Source organism: Panthera pardus, unplaced genomic scaffold, assembly GCF_024362965.1.
Source record: "Panthera pardus isolate Hobbes unplaced genomic scaffold, ASM2436296v1 HiC_scaffold_21, whole genome shotgun sequence".
NCBI classification, from domain to species: Eukaryota; Metazoa; Chordata; class Mammalia; order Carnivora; family Felidae; genus Panthera; species Panthera pardus.
The window spans coordinates 64,177,423-64,203,398 of record NW_026526777.1 but is presented as its reverse complement, the minus strand read 5'-3'; the positions used below and the strand labels follow the sequence as shown (position 1 = coordinate 64,203,398).

Here is a 25,976-nt window from a genome sequence, read left to right as displayed (position 1 = left end):
GAGAGAAATGATATTTAACATATGTGTTAGGAATTTGCTTGTTATGTAGGGATTCTAAGTAATTCCTGATTTTGATCCTTACTACAGTTCTGAACATTTGGCTCTCTGGGATGTTGTGTGCTTGCATGTTACAGAAAGTTCCTGTTGGATTTTTCTGTGCTGTCCACAGCAACTCTGCAATCCAGAGAGATGTCTGTAGGACGATTTAGTAATCTATAAAAGTGTCTAACTTGTATGCATTTAAAGACATGTAAATTTATATTAAGCCGGTTTGGGTGAAAGCAGGGGAAGGGCTTCTAGGGTTAAAGGGGAAAGCGCTCACCCACAAACTTCTGGCTTCAACAACCCTGTAAGTTAGGTGAGGAAAGTCCTAAAGTAAGAGACCAACTGAAGAAAGGGTTTCTGCGTGTGTGTGTTTATGTTTAATTGCATATTTTTATTTTTCATGATCTAGTTTTAGTATTTCTTGTTTGCTGTTCGCTCCTACTTTAGATAAATAATTCAAATGCATTATTATTCTTTTTACATTATTTTTACTTTAAAGGAAGAACTCTTTAATGTAAAGCTTAGTTTATCTCCTAAGAGATCACCTTTTAATGTGGTCAATGTGTTTATTAAGAAATCTAGAGTGTAGACTCGTTGCCAGGCAACTACTGTTTATCCACGTGGCCAAATTGAGTAGTATGAAGACTGTTGCATTCTTAGGACTTTTAAGTTCCTGTATACTGTATCTATTTCCTGATTAAAAGTTACCTTTTAAATAGTGATTTCAATGTTTTTTGCGGGTCTGTAGTTAATACCTATGTTTGGAAAGTCATTGTCAGTAGTTAAATGAGATTATGTATTACTGATTTCTAAAAATTCATCCCTATTGAGTTATAATTTCCATACCAATACAATTCCCCTATTTTAAGTGTACACGGGGATGAATTTTGCTACATGCATGCAGTAGCATAACAAACACTGCAGTCATGACGTTGAACATCTCTGTCACTCCGAAAGCACCCCTCTTCCGCTCTGCAGTCCGTCCTCATTCCTGAGCCCTGGGACCCCTAATCTGCTACAACTGTAATCTTCCTTATAAATACACTCATCTGGTCCTCTGTGTCTGGTTACTTTCACGTAGCATAATACTTGAACGATTCATCCACATCGCTGTGTACATCACAAGTTTGTTCCTTTTTATTGTTGAGGCATGTTCTGTAGTCTGGACGTACCACAATCTATTTATTTACTGGCTGATGGATATTTGAGCTATTTCTAGTTTGGGGCTATTACACATAAGGCAGCTATGCACATTGGAGATCATGTCTTGGTGTGGTTTGTTTTCCTTTTCCCTTGGGCAGTGACCTGGGAACGAGATTGCTGCTCATACGGTAAGTGTGTGCTTAACTATCAAACGGTTTCAGCCAACTATTGTACGATTGAGTTTAATTTATTGTATGTTATATTATAAATTTAGAAGACATTTTCAGATTTCACTGCTGTCTGAAGGTGCTTTTTCTTTGTTTTTTTAACTTGTCTATTATATTTATACTGTCTTTCCTACTTTGTTTTTTGGGGACGGCAAATCACGTAAACCTTTTGGAGTAATACTTTATGCATCTCTAATGTCTGCTCCCATTAAGTCTGTTTTGAGGATTAAGTGAGGTGATGGATGTGGATGTGTTTTGAGAGCTTGAACACAAGTGTAAATTATTGCTGGCACCACGTGTTGTCAAAGATTTAGGGTTGTTCTTGAGTTTGTTTAGTTAATTGCATCTTACCTGAAACACCATGATAAAAGGTCGGTTTAAAGTGCATGGGGCATAGAAGCAAGAAAAAAATGGACCAGGATTTCTTTGCATTTTTCCTGCCTTGGTTAATAGTACACAAAGATATAAAATGATAAGTAAAAGTCTTTTCTGTCGTCTGCTCTTCCAACGGGTTTCTCTCCTCAGAGATAACCATTGTAGACCTTTTGTATTTTATACTTTTTTTGGTGATTATTATCCCAGTGTTGTATATAATATGCTAAGCTTTATTTTTGAGTAGTCTTACATAATCTCGTGTATCACCCTTATGAAAAATGAAGAATTTGACTTGTTAATACCTGTTCTCTTCCTTCCCTAAAGGGAGGGAGTGGGCTCATGGTTAAACTTCCAACAGGTGCACTCTTCATTCTAGAAAGTACTTACACATCATCTCTAAACTGACCACTTTGAGAGTACCCTACACAATCTTTCCTCTGAATTTCCCACATTCCCCTCCCAGTTTGTGGCAACTGAACGTTTATTTTATATTTTCAGGGTTTGTAATAGTTATACTTGCTGATTCGGAGAAGCAGTAATCGATATTATGATAAGTAAACAGTACCTGCTGCCAACCAGAGCAGTATGGTGGGTGCGTATGATGGGAGCCATAGAGAGCAAATGATCGCCTCATACTCTGTTGGTGTTCAAGATCATGACGCACTTTGGTTTGGCCTCTGGTTTGCGCTATAATGGTTTTTCCTGGATTTTCTAATTGTCACGTTTCCTCCCATTGGTAAAGAGTGTATGCTTTGCTGTCTTCCTTGTATCACGTGGTCATCCAGCTTTTTAATCCTGGTATTTGTCAAAATTCTATTGTGAACTGACCTTTTTCTAGGTGTGATACTCAGCTAGTAGCATGTTATTTAATTGCATTCCTGGACAAGTTCAGTGCTTTCTTAGATCTCCTGTCTTTCCCCTATCTGTTTTGGATTTATTTTATGGTTTTCTAGAAGTAGTTTTTTTTTTTTTCCTTTTTTCAATTTCCTGAAGAACTTCTTTCAGAAAGAATATGTCAACACAGTGTTTGAAAATGTGCTTTTCACTTTTACACCTGGTGCATACCTTTGCTGGGTATAGAATTCAGTTGTGAAACAATTTTCCTTCAGAGTTTTGAAGGCTGCATTCCGTTACCTTTTGGTAACCAGTTTTACTGGTAAGAGGCTTAACACTAATAGGAGTAATTTCTTTCTAGGTAACCTGTTTGTTGTCATCTTGAAGTTTGTTGTGTTCATGCCTCTTTATCCTTGGCTTTATAAAATTTAAGGAGGATAAGATGTGGTTCTTTTTAATTCACCTGTAAAGCATTTGGTGGACCCTTAGAATATGCAGGCAAATGTATTTAATTCTGGGGAGTCTTCTGTATTTCTTGTGTTATTTTTTCCCTTCTGTGTCTTCTGTATTCTTTTATGGTTTTTTCCCTTAGAACATCTATATCAGTGCTCTGTTTTAAAATTTTTCTTTAATTTCTTTGTTTTCTCTCCTTGTTCTGGAAGATTCCTCAACTTTTTCTTTGAGCCCTTTACTGAATTATTTATTTCAGCTATTACTTTATATTTCTGGGAATTCTTTGTAGTTCATAGCCACCCGCTCTTATTTTACAGATTTTTAATCAAAGGACACCAATGAGACTATTTTTAAATTTTTTATCTGCTTTGAATAACTTTTTCAGTTTGTTTATTTTGTTTATTATTTTTTTTTTCCTTGGTGGTGTTAGTATTCCTCAGGTATCTGATGATCCCTGTTGGTTTATTTGTGAATGAAAGACTGAGTTTACTGGTAGTGACCTCTGTCTGTTTTTGTAATTCATGTATTTTCCCTGTACTTACGACTGGCTAGATTCTCGGAATGAGGATTTGTAATGGTACTTTTAACTGGACTCTTACAAGCATTAGTTGAAATATTAGGGGAAACCAAATGGGGCATTTTTTTCCTCTGAACTATTCTTAATTTATTCCTTTAGAGATTTTCAGTATGATTTTAAGAATAATCTTCTGTTTTAGTCAAGCAAATTTCATTAGTCTGTTGTTGCTGTTTGGACATATTTTGGCTCAAAGAATTTCTTCTTAAAGAGTAGTAGTAGTCTCTGCCTCTTTACACTGGGCAGGTAGATTATCATCACCTGAACTCTGGTGTACTTGTTTTAGAATAAATATATAATGTCTGCCTTCTTTACCTCACAGTATGCTGGTAAGCATTGTGAGCTAATGTGTACAGAGTATTTGTAAACTTTTAATAAAAGTATCGATATAAAAAATTCACAGTTACCCTTAGTTTGACTATCAGTCCTTTTTCTCAAACTTGCATTTATGAATCAGTTCATGTTAGCTCCTATCTAGATATAATCTCATTTCATTTGTACTTTTGATGTAAATAAGTTGTTCATCATTAAATAGCATCCTGGAGAAGGAAAAAACAGACTTAAAAATAATTAATGATACTGTGTGAGGCAGATACTTTCCTAACTTCGGTTATTGGTGATATATCAACATTGAAACCTTTTTTTCCTATACTTTTCTGGAGCAATTACAGAATGGTAAATATTAATTGAGATAACACATTGATGTAGTATTGTTGGTGTTAGAAATGACAGTAAAGGAAACGTCATGTAGCACACGTGGAGTAAAGTACCGTCTACATTTTCCTGCTTGATGGTCCTGGGAGAGCACATCAGCTTAGGAGATACCTGCAGACGTGTTAAACACTTCTTAGACTCTCTCCTTCACAAGAGAGAAGTGACCAGAGGCTGGTCACAGACCAGCCTGTCTGTGCTGCCAGTCTCCAAACCTGATGTCAAAAGTTTTACTCTTAAGTTTATCCTGTTACAGTGAGGGCTAATAGTTGCTGTGAAGAAAGGTATTGCATTAATAAAGTGGGAAATTTAACCAGCTTAAAAGGTGTAAATTATTGAATTAAGTAGGTTGCAATAGCATTAACCAGGGCTAATTGTAATTTATAAAGTTCCGTTTGCATAATAGTACTGTTTCCTAAGAAGGTAAGTAGTCTCTTCTAAAGGTGGAGAGCCAGTTCCTTGATAACATGTTAAAATCTGTAATGTATTGGTGGTCAATGCACAGTCTTACAATTCTGAAATTGGTACAAATTTAAGAGCTGGTTTTATCATTAAAAACATTTGACTGGTGGGGGTGCCTGGGTGGCTCAGTCGGTTAGGTGTCCGACTTCGGCTCAGGTCATGATCTCACGGTCCGTGGGTTCGAGCCCCGCGTCGGGCTCTGTGTTGACAGCTCAGAGCCTGGAGCCTGTTTCAGAGTCTGTGTCTCCCTCTTTCTCTGACCCTCCCCTGTTCATGCTCTCTCTCTGTCTCAAAAATAAATAAATGTTAAAAAAAAATTAAAAGAAAAACAAAACATTTGACTGATGAAAATGCTGCATGCATGTGATAGTTTCTTAGGCTTTTTGTTGCTTTGATATCTAACAGATTGAACTTTCAGGTTGTGTTCTGTGTACGTAACCAGTTTGTGCTTTCAAAGCACTCCTTGCCTTAGTTTGCCTGCTACTTAGAGTTTCCAGTTCAAGGATCTTCATGAACTGTGTCCTTGGAATAACACTTGTTTTGTATTCTGTGAACTGATTTGTTTAGGTGAACCGGAATGTTAGTATTTGGTAATTCCAATCTAAACTTGATAAGTCTATGAGTTTTCTGTCAAAATAGCTTAATGCCACTATGCAGAATGTTTTAGTAAGGCGAAGATTGTAAGCTGGGCTATGTGTTAACATGAGATTATTGTGAGCTAGTCAATTATAAGCTGTTCTAGAAAACAGAATCACAGTTTTTGGGGTTCTCATCCAAGTCCAAGGGCTTTTTCCTTAACTTTGTATGTACTTGTACAAGTACCTTTTGCTTCTGTTTTATTCACAAAGTGAGTTTTAAATAAATGATCAAGTGCTTATAGAAATAGAAAACAACCGTATGATTTTGTTTACTACGCAGAAGCAAGCATTTTCCATAGAATGTGGAGAGCTGTGGTAGCCACTGTATAAGTCACATGATAGTTTAGAGAAGCTCACTTGACTATTAACGTTACAAGTGGGGAATAAACATGACAAAATTAAATTTATTTTCTTAAAAAAATTTTTTTTAATGTTTATTTATTATTGAGAGAGAGAGAGAGAGAGAGAGAGACAGACAGACAGACAGACCGTGAGTGGGGGGTGGGGGGGAGGGGAGGAGTGGGCAGAGAGAGAGGGAGACACAGAATCTGAAGCAGGCTCCAGGCTCTGAGCAATCAGTACAGAGCCTGATGCGGACTGGAACCCATGAACCTTGAGATCATGACCTGAGCCAAAGTCAGATGCTTAACTGACTGAGCCACCCAGTCGTCCCAAGTTTATTTTCTAATGACATTGGGACTCTGAGATTTAATGTATTTACAATAACGTGAATTTTATTTTATTTTCTTATTTGTCTTATTTTCTTCGTCTTATTTTATTATTTGAATACATTGGTTTTGAAAATGTTAATCAAGTAAACCATGGAGAGAACCATCAAATGATAAGCTTTCATATGCATTCTAGAGCTGTAGAATTGTAGAGCTGCTGTTATGTACGCACACACTCACACTACTCCCTATCTTATGCGAGATAGGGATACTTATCCTTCCCCATCAGCAGTTGTTTTGTGTATTGACTTGTAAATTCACTTGTTCAAGTTAGTTACCTCTACAGTTTTCTGCGTGGTCAAGTCATCTGCAAAGAGTCACAGTTCTGCTTCTTCCTTTGCAATCTTTATGTCTTCAGTTAATTTTTCTGATCATTTCACTGGTTAGGAATTCCAGCACAATTTTGAGTAAAAGTGGTGAGAGTGGACTTTTGGTCTTATTTCTCATGTTATTTTACCACCACCATCATCATATTATGTGATGATCACTATTGTAGTTGTTGTGGGCTTTCTATTGCTGCCTTTAATCAGATTGAGAAAGTTCCTTTCTTGTCCTGTTTTGCTGAGAGTTTTTATCATGAGTGGGTGTTCACTTTTTTCAAAAAGTTTTCCCACATCTATTGAAATGACTATTTGACTTTTCCCTGTATTGTGTTAATATGGTGTATTACTTTAACGGCTGGAATATGTCCCATTTGGTCCTGATGTGTTATATTTGATTTACCAGTTTTGATGTACCTTATCAAGGATTGTGGGGTTTTTTTTGCATTTATATTGGTCTATAATTTTCATTTCATGTTTTAGTTTGATGGCTATGCTGGACTCATAAAATAGGTTGGGAAGTATTCCCTTCTCAATTTTTGAAGAAATTTGCATAAGATAGGGTTTATTCCTAACTTAACATGTTTGGTAAAATGCATCAGTGAAGCCATTTGGGTTGGGGCTTTTTTGGTGAGGTTTGTGATAATAAATACAATTTCATTAATAGGCATAGGACTATTCACATTTTTTGTTTCATTTTGTGTCACTTTGGGAAAATTGTGATTTCTTAGGAATTTTTCCATTTAATCTAAGTTGTTGATATATTTGGAATAAAGTTGTTCTTAATATTCCCTTATTCTTTAAGTGTCTGCGGGATTTGTAATTATAATCCCCTATTAAATTCTGCTGTTGGTAAATTGTGTTCTCCCTCTCATTTTTTTTTCCTTTGATCAGTTTTACTAGGAGTTTATACATTTTATTGATCTTTTCAAGGAGCCAACTTTTTGCTTTGTTTTCTTTGACCTTTTCTATTTTACTGCTTTTGCTCATTATTATTTTAATGTACTTGTCTTTTTTTTCTGGCTTCTTAAGGTAAAATAGTATGTCATTGGTTTTAAATCTTTCTTTTTTTAAAAAATATAAGCACTTAAATCTATGGATTTATCTTTTTTTAATTTTTTTTTAACGTTTATTTATTTTTGAGACAGAGAGAGACAGAGCATGAGTGGGGGAGGGACAGAGAGAGAGGGAGACACGGAATCGGAAGCAGGCTCCAGGCTCCGAGCCATCAGCCCAGAGCCCGACGTGGGGCTCAAACTCACGGACCACGAGATCGTGACCTGACCTGAAGTTGGAGGCTTAACCTACTGAGCCACCCAGGCGCCCCTGGATTTATCTTACATCACAGCTTAGTTTTGTCCTACAAGTTTTGATGAAATGTGTTTTCATTGTTATTTAATGTAAAATGTTTTCTAACTTCCCTTGGGATTTGTTCTTTGAACCATGGGTTATTTAGAAGAAGGCTGCTTAATTTACAAATATATAGGGGTTTTTAGATATGTTAGTGTTTTGATTTCAGTTTAATGTTTGATTGTATTTACAGAAGATATTCTATAAAAAAAGTTTCAGTCATCTGGAATTTCTTGTTATTTAAAAAAATTTTTTTATGGTCCACCATATGGTCTATCTTGATTTTTCTGCTGTTGTGGGTGTAGTTTTTTTTTTTTTTTTTTTATAAATGTCTGGTCAGGATGGGTGATGGTGAGTCATATCTTCTGTAACTTTACTGATTTTTTTCTTTAGTTCTATCAATTACTAAGAGAGAAGTAAAATCTCCCAATTATGTGAATTTCTCTGTTTCTTTATTCTATTTTGCTTTATATATTTTGAAGCTCTGTTGTTAGATGCATCCAGATTTGTATCATCTTCTGGATATATTGCATCTTTTATCCTTATGAAATGTCCATCTTTTTCTGTCTTGAAATTCAGTGTGTCTGATATTAATATAACCACTACAGACTTTTCTGATTAAAGTTTACATCTTCTATCTTTTTAAAATGTTATTTTACATTTAGCTTATCTGTGTGTTATATTTAAACCATCTCTCTTGTAGATAGCATAGTTTTAGGTCTGGTTCTGGTTTTTTTTTTCTCCTCTTTATCTCATTTGACAGTCTTTACCTTTTAATTGGGGGTGTTTAGACCATACATATTTGTTAATGTAATTATTGATATGATTGAATTTAGGTCTACTGTGTTTTTATTTATTCTCTATTTGTCCTATTTAAAAATTTTTTTCTCTGTTCATATATAGGTATATTTTTGCCTTCTATTGGGTTGATGGAATTTTTTTAGTATTTCATCTAAATCCCTCTGTCAGTGTGCATTCTCAGTGGAGGGGAGGATATCTCCCCCAAGGGGGTAATCATTGGTTCTGGGGGAGGGTGCAAAAAACTCAGATATTTATAGTCATTTGTGCCTTTCAAGTGGGACACATTATATAAACATATACAGCATATCTGTGGTATTAAAATTTCATGTGGGAGGCTAGAGCGGTTAGGGAAAAAAAAAAGACTAAAAAGGCTTGTTAGGTGGGCCATAATGGAAAAAACTGAACTTCTCTGTAATCTTACATTACTTAATGGTTATTGTAGGGCAGTGGTTTTCAGCCAGGGTTATTTTACTCCCCTGGGGACATTTGACAATGTCTGGAGACATTTTTGGTTGTCATGACTTGGGGTGGGTGTGCTATTGGCGTCTAGTAGGTAGAGGCCAGGGATGTTGCTAAGTGTTCTGTAATGTATAGGACAGTTTTCCCCAAACAGAAAATCTTCTACTCCAAAATGTCACTAGTGCTGAGGTTGAGAAACCCTGCTGTTGGGATTATAATATGCATTCCTAATTTATCACATTATATACTGGGTTAATATTTTACTGCATTATGTAAAATAGAACACTCTTGAAATACTGTAGTTACATTTACCTCTCCTCTGAGTGCCTTGTGCTGCTGTATCTCATATATAGCAGATATAAATATGTTGTAAACCATGTGATACAATGTTTGAATTTTTGTTTTATGCCCTTTTTATGTCTTTTAAAGAAGAGCAGGATAAATATAGTCTTTTATATGTACTTAATTTGCAGTGTTTCTTTCTATAGATTTGAGTTTCTGTCTGATATTATTTTCCTTTAGCTTGAAGAGCTTTCTTCAGCATTTCTTTTAGAGCAAATCTGTTGGTGACCAGTACACTCATATTTTTGTTTATTTTAAAATATTTTCGGGGCGCCTGGGTGGCTCAGTTGGTTGAGTTTCCGACTTTGGCTCAGGTCATGATCTCACAGTCTGTGAGTTGGAGCCCCGCGTCGGGCTCTGTGCTGACAGCTCAGAGCCTGGAGCCTGCTTCAGACTCTGTCTCCCTCTCTCTCTGACCCTCCCCCATTCATGCTCTGTATCTCTCTGTCTCAAAAATAAATAAACATTAAAAAAAATTTTTTTTAAATATTTTCATTTGTTTTATTTTTGAAGGATTTTTTTTATCGTATATAGAATTATGATTTGTGAGTTTGTTTCTTTCCTCACTTTAAAGATGTCCTTTCATTTTCTTCTACTTTCCCTTGTTTCTGATAAGTCAGCTATTACGTTGTGTTGTTACCTGTATACAACATATCATTTTCTGTGACTACCTGTGAGATTTTCCTAGCCTTGATTTCAGCACTTTGATGATGTGCCTAGGTGTTTTCTTTGTATGTATCCTATTTTGGATTTACTGGATTTTTGTTGTTTTTCATCTATAAATTTATGTTTTTACCAAACTTGGGAAGTTGCATTGGCCATTATTTCTAAAGAATATTTTCTATGCTGTTCTCTGGAATAGTTGTTTTCTATATTTTATACAGAGTTTATAATTTTATGTATGGCAAAATTAGTCTAAGTCACCCTATAACTACTGGAAGTGGAACTCTGATAGGTATATGTGCTTTAATGTGTGGATATACAAATTTGTTAAAGTTTTACCATTCACTTAGTTTTGTTACTGCTCATAACAAATTATGTGGAGTAGAAATTTCATCTACATTGATATTTGAGGAAACTGATGATTTCTGTTTTTGAATTAAAAAAATTTTTTTTTAAGTTTTATTTATTTTGAGAGAGAGAGCACGAGCAGGGGAGGGGCAGAGAGAGAGGGAGAGAGAGCATCTCAAGCAGGCTCCACACTGTCAGCACAGAGCCTGATATAGGGCTTGAACTCACGTACTGTGAGATCATGATCTGAGCTGAAATCAAGAGTTGGACTTTAACCGACTGAGCCACCTAGGCACCTCAGAAACTGATGGTTTCAACCAGCTGAGTTCCAGACACCTGGAAACATAGCTGAACCTTTTTTTCCCAACTGAATTTATAGAATTTTAAAATAGAAGAGACTTTAGAAGTCACCTAGTCTTATATCCATTTATCTTTACAGAAAACAAGTCATTTTTTGAGTTAGGGGCTTAGCCCGGACCAGTAGCTGAAATTTCTTTATTGCCAATTTTATGATGCTTCATCTTTTGTTTCTTTTGACACTCAGACGTGTTTTGGAGTTCTTTTTTAAAAAGTCTGTTATTAGTATGTGCTGAGAGAGGGGCTCAGAACTGTTGCACAGGAGGAGAGTTTAAAACCCTGTGAGAATGGAAAAAGGGGAGTATCTTACATCTGGTGGAATCCTTATGCCATTTGAGTGGTATCACTTACCTCTCTGTGTCCCAGTGGGGACTACAGGGAAGCTGTATCTCTAGAATTTACTGTGTTACCTCCTTGGAGAAACTGTTTTTATATTCTTTGACATGGATAAACTTTCTTTAATTATCTGTTCACATTCTGTAATCAATTGCGTTATCTTACTGGTATGACTAACCGTGCACATACCAGTGTGCTTTCTTTTATGTATGTTGATGCTTAACGCCAGTTTTTCTACTTTCTTTCCCCTGCATCCTTGTCAATAAAAATGTTCTAAGTATTTCAAATATAAATTCTAATATAATCTCAGTTTTTTCCCAGATCACAGTCTTACAAAGTTGGAATGATTTCTCTTGTCTGTGTATTACATCACTTTGCTCCCTTGTGGCTTTATATTGACTAGTTATCACATAGACCCTTTATTTCTCTTTGTTGTCAACTCCCCTGAGGGCAGGAACTGTGTCTAATACAACTACATTTTGCATGTCGGTTCTGCGAGTACTTTGAATGTAGGAGGCTCTTAGTCTTTGAGTGAATGAGGAAGAAAACAGTTTTTAGAAGTTCCAGTAGCTGGGGCACCTGGGTGGCTCAGTTGGTTAAGTGTTTGACTCTTGGTTTTGGATCAGGTCATGATCTCATGGTTTATGAGTTCGGGCCCCATGTTGGACTCTGCACTGACAGTGTGGAGCCCACTTGGGATTCTCTCTCTCTCTCTCTCTCTCTCTCTCTCTGCTCCTCCCCTGTGCGCTCTCTCTCTCTCTTAAAATAAATAAATACATTTAAATAAGAAAAGGTCCAGTAACAGTGTGTCACAGATTGCAGGGCAAGGAACTAGAATTGGGACAGCTGGGGCAAGTCAGGAAACACAAAATAGATCACAATTATGAAAGCAGCCTATAATCTAGGATAGGGTTTTGGTAAGGGCGGGGCTGGCATTCTAGATCAGGTTGTATATCTGTCAAGTTGTTTGTAGGAAAATGGAGCTAATAGGGTAGGAGTTGCTAGAACTGACTGAATGTTCTATGCACAGGACTCTGATAGTCCCAGAATGGTTTAGCATATAAGACACCTAAATCAGGTAAGTGAGAACAGAGTAGTGGTCATAGTTCTGGAACACTTATCCATATTTTACTCTTAGAACCACCAAGTACTTCTGAGTTCATGACACGTAACTTTTCCGGCTTGGAAGAATCTTTGGTACTGCGTTGCTGATGGATCATTGATCTCCGATATTGTGGGTAACTAAAATCTCACTGTATAGGACGTAACTGTTTGATTATTTAACAGCTGTGAGTAGTAGGGGTCTTTGTTTTGCCCTCCTGAGCAATCTGGAACAAGTTCTGTTTTCCGTGAGACAGGCCTTCCAATATTTCAGGATTGCTGTGACACCTTTCCTAAAATGTTTTAAGCAAACTGTTCTTTTCTTTTAACTTGTTCATTGTATGACATGTTTCTAGCCCTCACACATAATTTTGGTGTCCTGCTGTGGAAATATCTCAGTTTGTCAATGTCTTTCTTAAAATGTGGTCGCCAGAGTGAACCTAATACTGCAGGTATGGTCAGTGCAGCGAAGAGCACAGCAGGACTGTTCCCCACAGCACGGCACGGGAGGGCCGTGATTGCCCTCCAAGGCCACAGCTGGTTTTTTCAGTTTTAATTTTTTTTAAAGTTTTTATTTACTTACTAGAGAGAGAGAGAGAGAAAGTTTGCAAGTGTATCAGCAGGGGGGAGAGAGAGAGAGAGAGAGAAAGAGAAAGAGAGAGAAAGAGAATCTCAAGCAGGCTCTGCACTGTCAGTGCAGAGCCTGACTCTGGGCTTGAATTCAGCAAACCCTGAGATCATGACCTCAGCTGAAACCAAGAGTCGGACACTTAACGGACTGAGCCACCCAGGCACCTCTTTAGTTTTAACTTTTAAAGGAACTTTTATTATGTTTTGTTTATGCAGACCATTTACATATGCCAATTTGTTGTCCACATGTTACCAATTTTCATTCCTATCGCTAGTATGTAAAAGTTTCTGCTTTCTCTTGCCATAATTATCACTTGTATTATCTTTGTAATTTTAGCCATCATATTGCTGTTTTATTTTGCATTTATTTGTTACGCTGAGGCTTAACTTTGTTGTTAATGCTTTTAGCCATTTTTTCTTCAAATGAATTACTTGTTTCTTATCCTTAATCAATTTTATGGTAGGAGGCTTATGTCTTCTTTATTAAAATTTTTTTTTTTAACGTTTATTTATTTTTGAGAGAGAGAGAGTGAGACAGAGCATGAGAGGGGGAGGGCCAGAGAGAGGGAGACACAGAATCCAAAGCAGGCTCCAGGCTCTGAACTGTCAGCACAGAGCCTGACGTAGGGCTCAAACCACGGACTGTGAGAATATGACCTGAACCAAAGTCGGACTCCCAACTGACTGAGCCACCCAGGTGCCCCTATGAGGCTTATGTCTTTAGTCAATTTTATAAATTTGATATGTTCTTATTATTTGTAAGAGCTTTTTATGTATTCAGAATACCATTATTTTATTTATCAATTTGTTGTTACAAATATTTTCCTGGTTTGAGTATATCTTGTAACTCTATGGTTTTGTCACGTATAAGTTTTTAATTGTTATATAGTTTAGTATATCAGACTTTTCCCTTCTGAGGAGTCCATTGAGGTCACACTTAGATACTCTTGCCCTGTTTTCTTCGAGCATCGTTATGATTAAAACAATTTGTATTATCTACATAATACGTTAGTTCCTCTTGTAAAAGGTCCAAGCAGTATGTAATAGAGTATGATATGGTTCCTCCACTCCCAATTTCCTTGTTAGAAATAACCGCCGTCAAGTGTGATGCCCTGCTATAAAGCCAGCATTTTTCTGAAAACAGGCAAGAATGAGAAAGATACATGTCAAACTATAGGTAGTATTTGTCTCTTGTCAGGAGGTTGGAATTCAAGAGATTAGATGGGGGACAGGAAGAGGGATAATTAAAGAAATGAGACTTTTACACTTTATTCTGTATAAACATTTGGATCTTTTATCTCACTTTGCGTAAATGACATCATAATCACTTACCAGTATGTCTTAGAGATTTGTCTACACCCTTGCAACATGGTCACTCAGAAAATTTGAAAAAATGACCAATTTGATGTAACTTGCTTTTAGTGAATCTGTTCTTCTCATCCATCTACTTTTCTCATTTTTAAGTACGCAGGTACTGTCAGTTTAGCCCAGTGGTCAAGAGGATGGAATTTAACTTCAGATCTCGGCTTTGCCATTTACTAGTGACTATGGGCAGAAATCTTAATATGCCTTAAATTTCTCATGTGTAAAATGGTGCTGATAATAAGTGGTTTAAGACTCCGAGATCATGATGTTTGATTAGCTCTTATCCCAGTGCATGGGACATACTAAATAATTAATAGACAGTAGCGGTTATTTAATAATCTGTTATAGGTCCTAATGCTGAATTTCACATCACATTTAGTAATCGTTAGTGTTTAGGCTCATCTATTGTTTTCCTCTGTAAAAACAATAAAGATACTTGCCCTTTTCAGGGTTGTGGTTTGTTTTTTTTTTTTTTTTTTTTTTTTTTTTTTTTTTTAATCCCTTCTGGTGCTCTGCATTTCTTAGAGATAATTGATGCTAACTGGAACTCAGAGTGATAAGTCACTTAGTGTCTTCTCAGCACCTCTGGGCATCAATGTTTGCATTATGATGGTTCTCTTTTGAGAAGACAAGTGTAAAAGAGGAGTTAATCAGTATTCCTTTCCTGTTGCCTGGCCTGAGTGCCATACTCTCTTCCTCTGGCTTCATCTTTTGTAATTTTGAAATTCGTGTTGGCCTGTAACTATGTTTTCCAATTCATTGAGGATTACGAGTTCTGTTTTCTGTATTTGTTCTTCGTTATGCTTGTCTTTCCCAACACTTTTTCTGATGTTGAGTGAAGTAGGGCTTAAAGCAACAAGTACATACATTTTTTTCTTCCTCACTCAGGGTTGGGTAAGGTCAAATGATAATGATATTTTAATCTTGTGCTTGAATTTTATGACTAAAACTGCTTGCCATATAAGAACACTAACTTTGTTATCTTAACGGTTGGACGCAAAGACATTTCTGTCCAAAATTCATCGGTCAAGAAATAGAACTTAAGTGTATTTTTTAGCTTTATAATATCAAGCAATACAAAAACTGAAAATGAAATAACAGTAATAAGAATTGGGAAGAAGGTTGAAGGGGAACTCAGTTTTTCACCTTCATAGTGGGAAGTCAGTTGATGTGGTTACAGGTGATAAATCAAGAGACAGAGGCATAATACCGAAAATATTAAAAGTGGCTATTGTTGTGAAGTGGAATAGAGAGTGAGGCTGTGTGTGCACGCACGTGTGTGCATGTGTGTGCCTGTGCGGGGGAATGGTGGAAGGGATTCTTTCTTATGCTATTGAACTATTGTTGCTTGGTGTATGTGTCCGTCAACGGTAATAAATTATACCTTGCATGATCCCAATTGATGAAAATAAAATACAGTTTTGTATATCAATGTATGTTTAAAAAATTGATTGGAAGGAACTATACCAAATATTATCTCTCGGTAGTGAGTTTTTTTTCCTTCATTATATTTTTCTGTATTCTGTGAGATTTCTAAAGTGGATATCTTACTTTGATAGTTTAGAAGAAAATTATTGAAGGAAAACTATCTAGGACCTCCTGGATTTAATTTGTCACTTGGCATCAGTATGCTGTTTTTTATTTAGACAAGTACCATAACTTTTTTTTTTAATTAAAGGAATTGTACACCATATTCTCTAAATGTTTGTAAATGTATTAGTAAGGCAGGCATTCTGCTAAAAATAACAGAAAACCCAGCCAACAGTAACAAAACAAAGACTGGTTTATTTTTTTCACTTAAGAAGGGTAAAGGTGAGCAGTTCCTAGTTGTTTAGCAAATAAAGATGAAATCATCAGAGATTCAAGCTCTCTCTGCTGCTTCACCTTTGGCTTGTTGGCTTTTCGTGCTACAGTTGTTGCTGTAAGGTTTCAAGATGGCTGTGCTAACAAGCATTACATTTCTGTTCAGGGAAGACGGATGCGAGTGTCAGCCACACTGTCCCTTTTATTAGGAAACTAGCAGCTTTCTCAGAGCTCACTATCAGACTTCCTTTTATGTTGTGGTGCCCAGAACTGGGTTATGTGTCCCCATAGCTGCGAGAAAGCTAGTATCTGTCTTTCAGTCTGTGTAGGGGGAGGTGACAAGGGTGGGGGGACTGGGAGTTGACTCTGTGTTAGCCAACAGTGTCTTCCACCACGAGTTGTGATTATACAGTTACAGTGCGTGTATTTGAGTTCCCAGACAGATTTCTAGGAGAGACAGCAGCCTTCCTAGAGGTTAGACTGAGGATTTGGCGTATGAGCATTCTCTAAAATGCACCCCTGTGGAGGTTATTCTAAAATGGGGCCATTTTGTCTGATTTTGGGAGTACTAGTCTTGTGCTCCTTTTCGTCTTTTGTGATGATTGTGAGTTAGGGAGTAGGTTGGTAAAATGCTCCCCAGTTTGACTTTATTTTTCTTATAAATTCCAAATTTCAGTTTCTATCCAGGATTCTAAGGATTGTGAGTTTTTAGTGTATCAGGTACATTATGTAAGATTTTCATTTTTGTTTTTAAGTCTTTGAGTATGCAATGAAACTGGTAGTCACAGGTTTTATAGCTGATGATTTCAGCTCTACCAACCCAAATAGTACTGGGTCAGCCCCAAATACCCAGATTACACTGGTCAAGATATTAGGTCTTACATTTACTTGGGTTTTTCCCATGGCATGTATTGTAATGGGTATTACCCCTTATTTTCTTATTCCTTTGTCATGGACTTATTAAAAAAATTTTTCAAAATACAGATGTGTACAGTTGCCATTGTGATGTTTATGGGTTTCAGCATTAAAATGGTGCTGAGTACTCTTAAATGTAGAGAACAAACTGAAGGTTGCTGGAGGGATTGTGGGTAGGGGATGGGCTAAATTAGGGCAAGGGGCATTAAGGAGGACACTTGTTGGGATGAGCACTGGGTGTTATATGTAGGGGTATAATGACTTCAGGAATCTACTATAATTGTACTATATGCTAACTAACTTGGATGTAAATGAAAAAAATGAAATAAAAAAATAAAAAATGGTGCTGAGTAAAATGTGTTACTATCAAATTAGACTTATTTATAAAAGTTTAGGATTTAATAGCAGTGTTTATCAATGAATTGGTAAACTTTAACCTTAGGTTTGTCTTACCAGTAAACCAGGGATATTTATTTAGTCCTAACCCATTTTTTTCTTAGTCCAAAAAGATGTTACTCACTTTTGCTCTTGCGGAGTGAAAAATTGTCCTTGAAACGGAAATGATCGTACTCATTTCTAGTACTTGGATAAACTGATGTCTTTATTTGATTAGAGAGACATGTGTGCTGGAGACTGGGGAGAGGATATAAAGATGAAGAAACAGGTCGCCTGTCCTCATGGAGCCCAGAGTGTCAGTGGGGGTAAAAGGTGAATTTCCTCATCTGTGAAGTGGGGATAATGCCAGTTCTTACCTACCTCTTGATGGTCTTTGTGAGGCTTGAGTGAGGGATATCATGTGAAAGGTATAGAATTACACTGGTAAGTGCTCCAGAAGTGTTAGCTGCTCTTACTGTTATCACAAAACAGAGATTTGCACAGAGTGCTTTGGGAGCGCAGACTAGGTAGGGATTGAGTTTCTGGAGAGGTTGGGGAAGTGTCAGATTTTTACCTGCCCTCAATGCCTTGTTCATCTTTGCCACTCTAATGCCTACTGCCTGGTAAGCCCTCAAAAACTGCTGATGAATGAATTGATCAGAGAATGAGAATACACTTACATGGGTGGAATTTTCTTAAAGCATCTTAAAGTAGATACAAAATTGTAAAATACGAAAATGTGATACTAAAATTTCCATGCCTGACTTAATCCTGGGATAGAATTTAGAATATTTTTTCAAGTAAGTAAATAATAGAAAGTAACTTCAGACATAGAAAAGCTATTACTTTCAACCAGGCTTTTGAAACAAGCTGGGTTTTCAGACAGTCTAAGATAGAATATTTTCTAGCAAGGACTTAGGATACAGGTGTCTTTTGCTGCGGGGTCCAGCTTTGTCCATATATTTTGGCAGTATCGTGTTGTTTTCGATCTGTTTTGTGACATCAGTTATCTGCTGTTGTGGAACAGACCACCCAGCACTTAGTGGCTTAAACCAACAATGGTTTATTATTTTTCATGATTTTATGGTTTGATTTGGAAGTTCTTCTGGTGATCTCACTCAGACTCACTCCTGTGGCTGCATTTGAAGGCTAAACTGGGAGATCCAAGAAAGCCTTTCCCCCAAATTTGGGTCCTTGGCTCAGTGTTGGCTGGGGGTGCCTTAGTTCTCCCCCACATCACCCTTTTCCCACAGAGTGCCCTGCACTCTTGAGAGTGTGTGGCTGCCTTCTGAGGGTGGGAGACACCGGCCTCCCAAAGGCTAATTCCAGAGCTGGCACAGCATTTGCTTTATTCACATTTTATTGGTCTCAAACAAGTTACAAGATCAGCTTAGAATCAAGGGGAGAAATAGAGTCCATTTCTTGATGGAAAGAAATAGAGTCCTTTTCTTAATGGAAAGAATGACAAAGAATTTGTGGTCCTCTGTAATCTGCAGTAGAAACATAGTGCCTTACTAACTTTGATTGGATATTTATGCTCTGTATTTATCATTTCTTCCATTCTGTTTTATCTATTTTCTTCTTTCGTTCCCAGTGGGTTTTTTTCCCTAAATTTTATTTTTAAGCCCTCTCCACACCCAAAGTGGGGCTCGAACCCACAACCCTGAGATTAGGATCCACACACTCTGCCAACTGAGCCAGCCAAGCGCACCCCCTCCCTCCAGTGAATTTTTATAGTTTGTCTTCAAACTGTTTGATTCAAGTTTCCATTCATTAACACAAAATTACTTTTCCACCCAGTGTGGATGTTAGTTCTGCCCTTGTATTTTCCTGTATTTTAGTTATCTCCCTTTTCTTTGTATCTTTGAACTTTAATTTTATGCAGTCTATTACAATTTTTTGGTCATAACATAAGTCATAGGTATGGTGGTAGGACCAGAGGTAGTGTCAGAAGCAGTGGGGTAGTGTCTTCTGTGCTGTGTCACTGACATTAGGAGCCTGAGTCTTTGGTTTAGTGGTCCGGTGGAAGATGACCAGATAGCCCCTTTGCATCCAGACGGTCTTCAGCTTTTGCTAAATCACCACTGAGTTTTTACATAAGTGGTTATAAAAATGGTTTCAGCAGGTTACCCGTAAAACTGTAGTGAAATTATGAATTGCTCAAGTTCTGTAATTTAAAACATGAAAGATAAGCTGTTGATAGGCCACTTTAGAAAGCAGTTCTTCAACCTGGTGCTTAACTTGGAAAAGCATTATCCAGAGCCATGTAAGGGTGGAGTGGCCACTGAGCTCCTTTTCACACCAAGAATATAGAATTATAGTCTAAAGTATATTATGAAGTTGTCAACCATGTGAGTAAACTGTCTTGGAATAAAACCCAGTTCAACTAGAGCCTTTTGATGCCCTCTCCATGCTAACTATATTGCCTGTAGCCTCATGAGAGGTCCTGTTTCAGAACCACCAGGCTAAGCCACTCTTGCTCTGTTGAAATTGTGCAGTAAAGTGCTGATTTGGGGGTAGTTCATTGCGTAGCAGTTGATAATACAGATTTTGTAAGGGATGGTTTTGTTTTGCCAAAGATTTGGAGGCAACTAGTGAAAGCCTGAAGAGCCTTAGAATAGACTGTCAGTGAAGCTTGAGGGGCTTTGGGTGGGCCGTGGGTTGAGAGTGCAAGGAACAGTGGAAAAAATGTTAGTGGAAATGTGAGGAAGGAAATCCTTGTTCTGTAGTGGCAGAGAGTTTAGCAGTCCAGTTGCTAACATGTAAAAGGAGAGACAAAAACTAAAGGAAGTACTATTAAACAAAAAGGAGCAAGGAACTGTTGAGCTTGGAAATACCTGGCCTCTTTTCCATGACCAGGACCACTAAAATGAGGAAATAGATTCTGGGGAAGATCAAATATGGGACATTTGCAGGAGAACGTGATCCACAAGTGAAGCTGAAGATGTGACTTTAAAATCCTTTGGGACCTCAGCAAGATCCAAGGTGTTCCCTCAGAGAATTCTAGTCCAACAGTAGGGGTTCTGAGCACATTTGGAGAGCTGGCCCTCAGCTGTCCCCGCAGAGGGGCTTGAAGAGATTTGTGGCTGTGGCCTTTGTCTCAGAATGGAGTGAACTGTCCAAAGATACACGGGAGACCCACAGACTTTTTTCTCTTCTCCTGTCTCCCTCTCCCTCTCTCTTTTTTCTAAAGACCATCGAATTGGCAGAACCACTGTTGACTCGGCCTGAAGGGGCCACAGACAGTACAGATGAAGGGCAGCCTTTTGATTGCTGAACCTCTGCAGACAGGAAGTGCACTGAGAACACAACATCGTGTCACACGTGGGCCCTCCTCTCTGCGAAGGAAAGGGTGACTCAGAAAGCAGAGCCAAGACCGTGGAGGGCAGACCCTCCTCAGGAGCTGCCTGGGCCCCGCTCGATTTCAGAATTGCTATGAGCCAGTACCAGCCAGCCACCCCCTTCCTTACCCCTTTCTGAGCAGCGCTGCTGTGGTAGTTTCTCTTTGCCTCTTGCCCCATTGGTCCTGAGTTCCTGACTCACAGGAACCGTGGATAATAAAGACTGATTGTGAAAGTCCTAAGTCTTGTGGCATCCTGCCATTCAGTGGTACAAGGCGAATGTGGTGACAGGTTGAAGTCGCAAGGCTGAGAAGGCAGCTGCCCAGAGATGGCAGGCGGTGGGGCGGGGGTTGGGCACCAGCGCAAGGGAAGGAGGGTCCGGTCCTTCACGCAGGGGAAGGGGCTGGTCGACTCACAGGGCGGCAGGCTGGCACTGGACGAACGTGCAGACTCAGGAACGTTCACAAATGCGTGTTTTCTTTAAAAAAAAAAAAAATTAATGTTTATTTTTGACAGAGAGAGACAGAGCATGAGTGGGGGAGGGGCAGAGAGAGAGGGAGACACAGAATCTGAAGCAGGCTCCAGGCTCTGAGCTGTCAGCACAGAGCCTGACGCGGGGCTTGAACTCACAGACCGCGAGGTCACGACCTGAGCCGAAGTCAGACGCTCAACCGACTGAGCCACCCAGGCGCCCCACAAATGTGTGTTTTCTTAAATATTGGAGAAAGGAGTTATCTGACCAATAATTATTACCAAGAACTACAGAGGGTTACTTGTGAAATGAGGAAAACATTTCTCTGCTTATTTTACATGTAATCATTTACTGTTGTTTCTTTGTCACCAAAGTTACATCTACATAGCCTGTCTTCTCAGAGGTCACTTCACGTATTTTGAAACGTATTTAAAAGGAATAAATGTTAGATAGAGTAGGGCTCTAACCTTAGCTCTGACCTCTTCTTACCTTTACAGTGACTGGAAAGAAAAGGAGGGCACATTCACTCCCAACTTCTTATCTTGGAAACTTCAAGTATACCGAAGAGCTGAAAGTATAGTGTTCACAAGCATGTTAGCAGCCTTAATGTTTTGCCACATTTATTTCTTCCCAGCTTTATTGAGGTACACTTGACAAAACTATGTATTTAAGCTGTGCAGTGCGACGTTTTGATGCGCTTATCCATTGTGAGACCGTTAGTGCACCATGCTAGTTAACGCATCTAACACCTCGCATAGTTAACACTTTTCCTCCTGCTTTTTTTTTCTTTTTCTTTATTTTTGGTTGAACCACTCGAAAGGGAGTTGCAGGTATTATTCTGTCTGTGAGTCCTTTTAGCCCTGATCCCCAAGAATGAGGTGTTCGCAACTACAATACCATTAACACAGCTAAGAAATTAATGCTTTCAGTAATCCCATCTAGTACCATAGTCCCAAAAAAACTTAAACATTTTTAAAAATCTGCGGTGCAGGGGCCCCTGGGTGACTCAGTCGGTTAAGCATTTGACTTTGGCTCAGGTCATGATCTTCTGGTTCATGGGTTTGAGCCCCGTGTTGGGCTCTGTGCTGACAGCTCGGAGCCTGGAGCCTGCTTCGGATTCTGTGTCGCCCTTTCTCTCTGCCCCTCTCCGATTCGTGCTCTGTCTCGCTCTCTCTCAAAAATAAATAAACTTAAATTTTTTTTTTAAAATCTACGGTGCATACTATTTATTTAGTTGTATCTCTGGCCCATTTCATTCTGGAATAATAAAAATACGACATTTATATTTCTATCAAATTGATTCTAAGTTTTTTGAGGGTTTTATGCCTCAGGTTGCCTTATAGAACGTCCCCCGTTCTGGATTTGTCTAATTTTCCTCACTATTAGATTCACGTTGAACTTTTTTGGGTGAGAATACTACATAGGTGATGTATACTTGATCAAGAAGGTGACTTCTGGATCTCTTCACTATAAAGATGTATTTTTCCCATTTGTAAATCTGTGGGTCATAGTTCCCAACAACCCTTCACTTGTTTAAGCTTCCATTGATGATACTTGCCTGAATCAATTTTTACATTATGAATTGTAGAGAAATTGCTTATTTTATTAAAATTTTTAAATGTTTATTTATTTTTGAGGGGGAGAGAGGGATACAGAGAGAGAGAGAGAGAGAGGGAGGGAGGGAGGGAGGGAGAGAGAGAGAGAGAGAGAGAGAGAGAGAGAGAGAGAGAGAGAGAGAACCAGCTGGGGAAGGGCAGGGAGAGAGGGAGATACAGATTCCAAAGCAGGCTGCAGGCACGGAGTCCAACATGGGTTTTGAACTCACGGATTGGGAGATCATGACCTGAGCCGAAGCTGGATGCTTAACTGACTGAGCCATCCAGGCACCCTGAGAAATTGCTTTTTAATGTCCATTTGTATTTGCAAGGAAAGAACACACTGTTGCTTTTTTTTTTTAAAAAATAAATATATTACTTGGGGTAGAATTTAAATATATTTATTGTCTTAATTCCGTGTATTTTTTTTCTTAATGACTGATTTTGAGAGGACTTAGTTTAAAACAATAAGTTGATAACAGATCAGATAGTTCTTAGAATTGCTAACAGTGAGGCTCATCAAACAGTCGTGCAATATTTACTGAATGCCTGGTAGGGTGCGAGGAATCACACCATATAGTATAATATGCTTAACATTAAAAATTATAGCTCTCAAGTACTTATCCAGTTGAGAAGATAAGACAATATGCATGTAAAAATGGGATAGTGTTCACAGCAGAAAATCATAAATGCCAAATTACTGGTGTAGTCAGTAAATGCTTTCAGTGTTCAGAGCGCGATCACTTTGAACTTTGACGAGTGCAAAGCAGTGTAGGTATATGAAGTGTTTTAAGATGTTACTGACATTCTGAACCTGGGCCTTTCAAGCATGTTTTGCAGTCAATATCACGTGCCTGCTGTGTTCTAGCAACCAGAAAAAGGATAAAGCATGTCCCTTGCCCCTGAAATGATTATTGAGTGAGATGAAATCACAGGAATGTATACTGTCTCTTATCATAAAAGCGCTCTAATCAAACTATCTCTTCAGCGTTGTGGCTGTGTAGAGGTGAGACCTGAGACTTCGTGTTGCTTTGGAGATGGGTGTGGGTGTGTGACCAGGAAGGCTTCATGGGGGAAGTGGCATTTGACTCTGATAGGATGTTTTGGGAGAATGGAAGAATATTGGGCCCACCAGCCCAGAGGTGACTGTGTGTGCCATGGTTTTAGAGAGACTAGTGATGCCATTCTCAGCCAGGTCAGGAGGGGTCCTGATGTAAGAAGGTGGGACAGACGTGGTTATTCAGCCTTTTGTGTGTGCGTGTGTGTGTATCTGTAAATAGTTTTTCTCATATAGGAGAACAACACAGTTAGATTTTAATGGTAGGTGCAATTTTGCAGAAAGAGTATATGGGAAGATGAGCAGTGGACCGAAGAAGCAGCTCAGGAAACACTTCCTCTCATAACAAGTGGGGAGTGGGAGGGGAAAGAGACTCTTCAGGCACTTACCAAAGGAGTGATTTATTAGGAAGAGAGCTAAAATAGGAAGGTCACAGCCAATACACAAGACATTTTACGAGAGGATCATTGATGTCATGAGCAGTGGAGTCTGCAGAGGGAATGAAACAGAAAAAGGCCATTGGATTGGGTAGTCCAAGAATGTTCTTAATACAGTTTCAGTGATTAAGGGGGGCGGGGTGCAGTATGGAAGCCAGATTTCTGGGGAGTAAAGAGAGAGTGATTGATGCTCAGATAGCAGATTGAAGCTATTTGCTTGAAAAATTTGTCAGTGAAAGTAGAGGAGGAATAAATAAGATGAGGACAGCTTGGTCAGGGGCAGTGTTGTATGTGTATGATGGCAGAGGGGAACTTGGTAGTGGGGCGGGAGATCCTGCAGTTGACCGAGACAGTTGTTGCTGAACAGGAGCAGAGGGTGGGAGGGGGTGAGAACTTGGGAGGAAGGGTTACTCTTGGAAAGGAGGAGGGGCGATCATCAGTCTAGAGGGAAGAAGTGAATGTGAGGGGAGAGCAGAGAGAAGGAAGGATAATTATGGAAGAAGGAACTTGTGTGTGGTGGCTAGAATGTTCTCTGGATTTGGAGAGTGCAGAATCGTCTTGGTTTTAGACCTTCCTTCTCTGTTCACGTACCCCAGGAGCCTGCACGGACAAAGCCCCTACCCACCCAGCGTATTCTGAAGTTGGCGAGTAGCCTGGCAGCTAACGGGCAAGAGAGTAGACATGTAGTATTTCCTACCCTTAGAATAATGTTAATGAAAAAAAAAATTGAACACCAGCTACTCTAATATTATCCTAAAATGCAATTACTGTTATTCTATAAGGATTTAAGGGGCGCCTGGGTGGCGCAGTCGGTTAAGCGTCCGACTTCAGCCAGGTCACGATCTCGCGGTCCGTGAGTTCGAGCCCCGCGTCAGGCTCTGGGCTGATGGCTCAGAGCCTGGAGCCTGTTTCCGATTCTGTGTCTCCCTCTCTCTCTGCCCCTCCCCCGTTCATGCTCTGTCTTTCTCTGTCCCAAAAATAAATAAAAAATGTTGAAAAAGAAAAATTAAAAAAAAAAAAAAAGATTTAAAATCACCTTATTTAGGAAGAAAATGTATTCACTGTGTTTAGAAGTTTTGTTAGCATATACACTTAAAAGCATGTCTTAAGTAGAAAAAATTATTGATCAAATTTTCAAATGTTTAAAATTTTGCAGCATGTTATTATTTTTTTACCTGAGGACTTTTCTCTAGGAGGATAATTCGTCAAGACTTTAAGAAGTTTAAGCAAAAAGAATACCACACAAGTTTACACAATGAAGGGAACATTAAAAGACGGGGTGAAATTAATAAGATCTTGTAAATGGTGAATCCAGGCTGGACTGATTTCAGGTGTGCCTGAATCCAGGGAACCTGGTGATGACGTCAGGCATCCTCTCTCGGGCTTCATTCTGCTCTGTTTCCAGCTGGGATGGTCTCATTTTCAAGGAGGTTTCTGCTTGGTAGCAGGTCTGTGGTTCCTGGTGGCTCCAGGGTGGCAATGTCGGGGCTCACCATCCAAAAGGAAGGTAGGCTTCTCCCAGGAGCCATGTGATAAAACCAAGACTGGATTCTGTTGGTGTCGTTTTTCCATCCCCAGTTATCAGTGTAGCCAGGAGGATAGCAGCCGCTGCTAGTGGAGAGCCTGGGTTGTAGGATCATTTCTTGAAGAAAGTCACCTCTATGATTGTGGGAGGGATGGTGGCTCTAAAATTTTGGCACCTTTCCTTCCAGTCTTACA

At 38.7% G+C, this 25,976-nt stretch overlaps 1 protein-coding gene across 3 annotated transcripts in view; it reads left to right on the top strand.

Annotated features, from left to right (window-relative positions):
• AKT3 (AKT serine/threonine kinase 3) overlaps positions 1 to 25,976 on the top strand; it is a 305,975-nt gene that overhangs the window by 11,130 nt on the left and 268,869 nt on the right. The window lies entirely within an intron of this gene.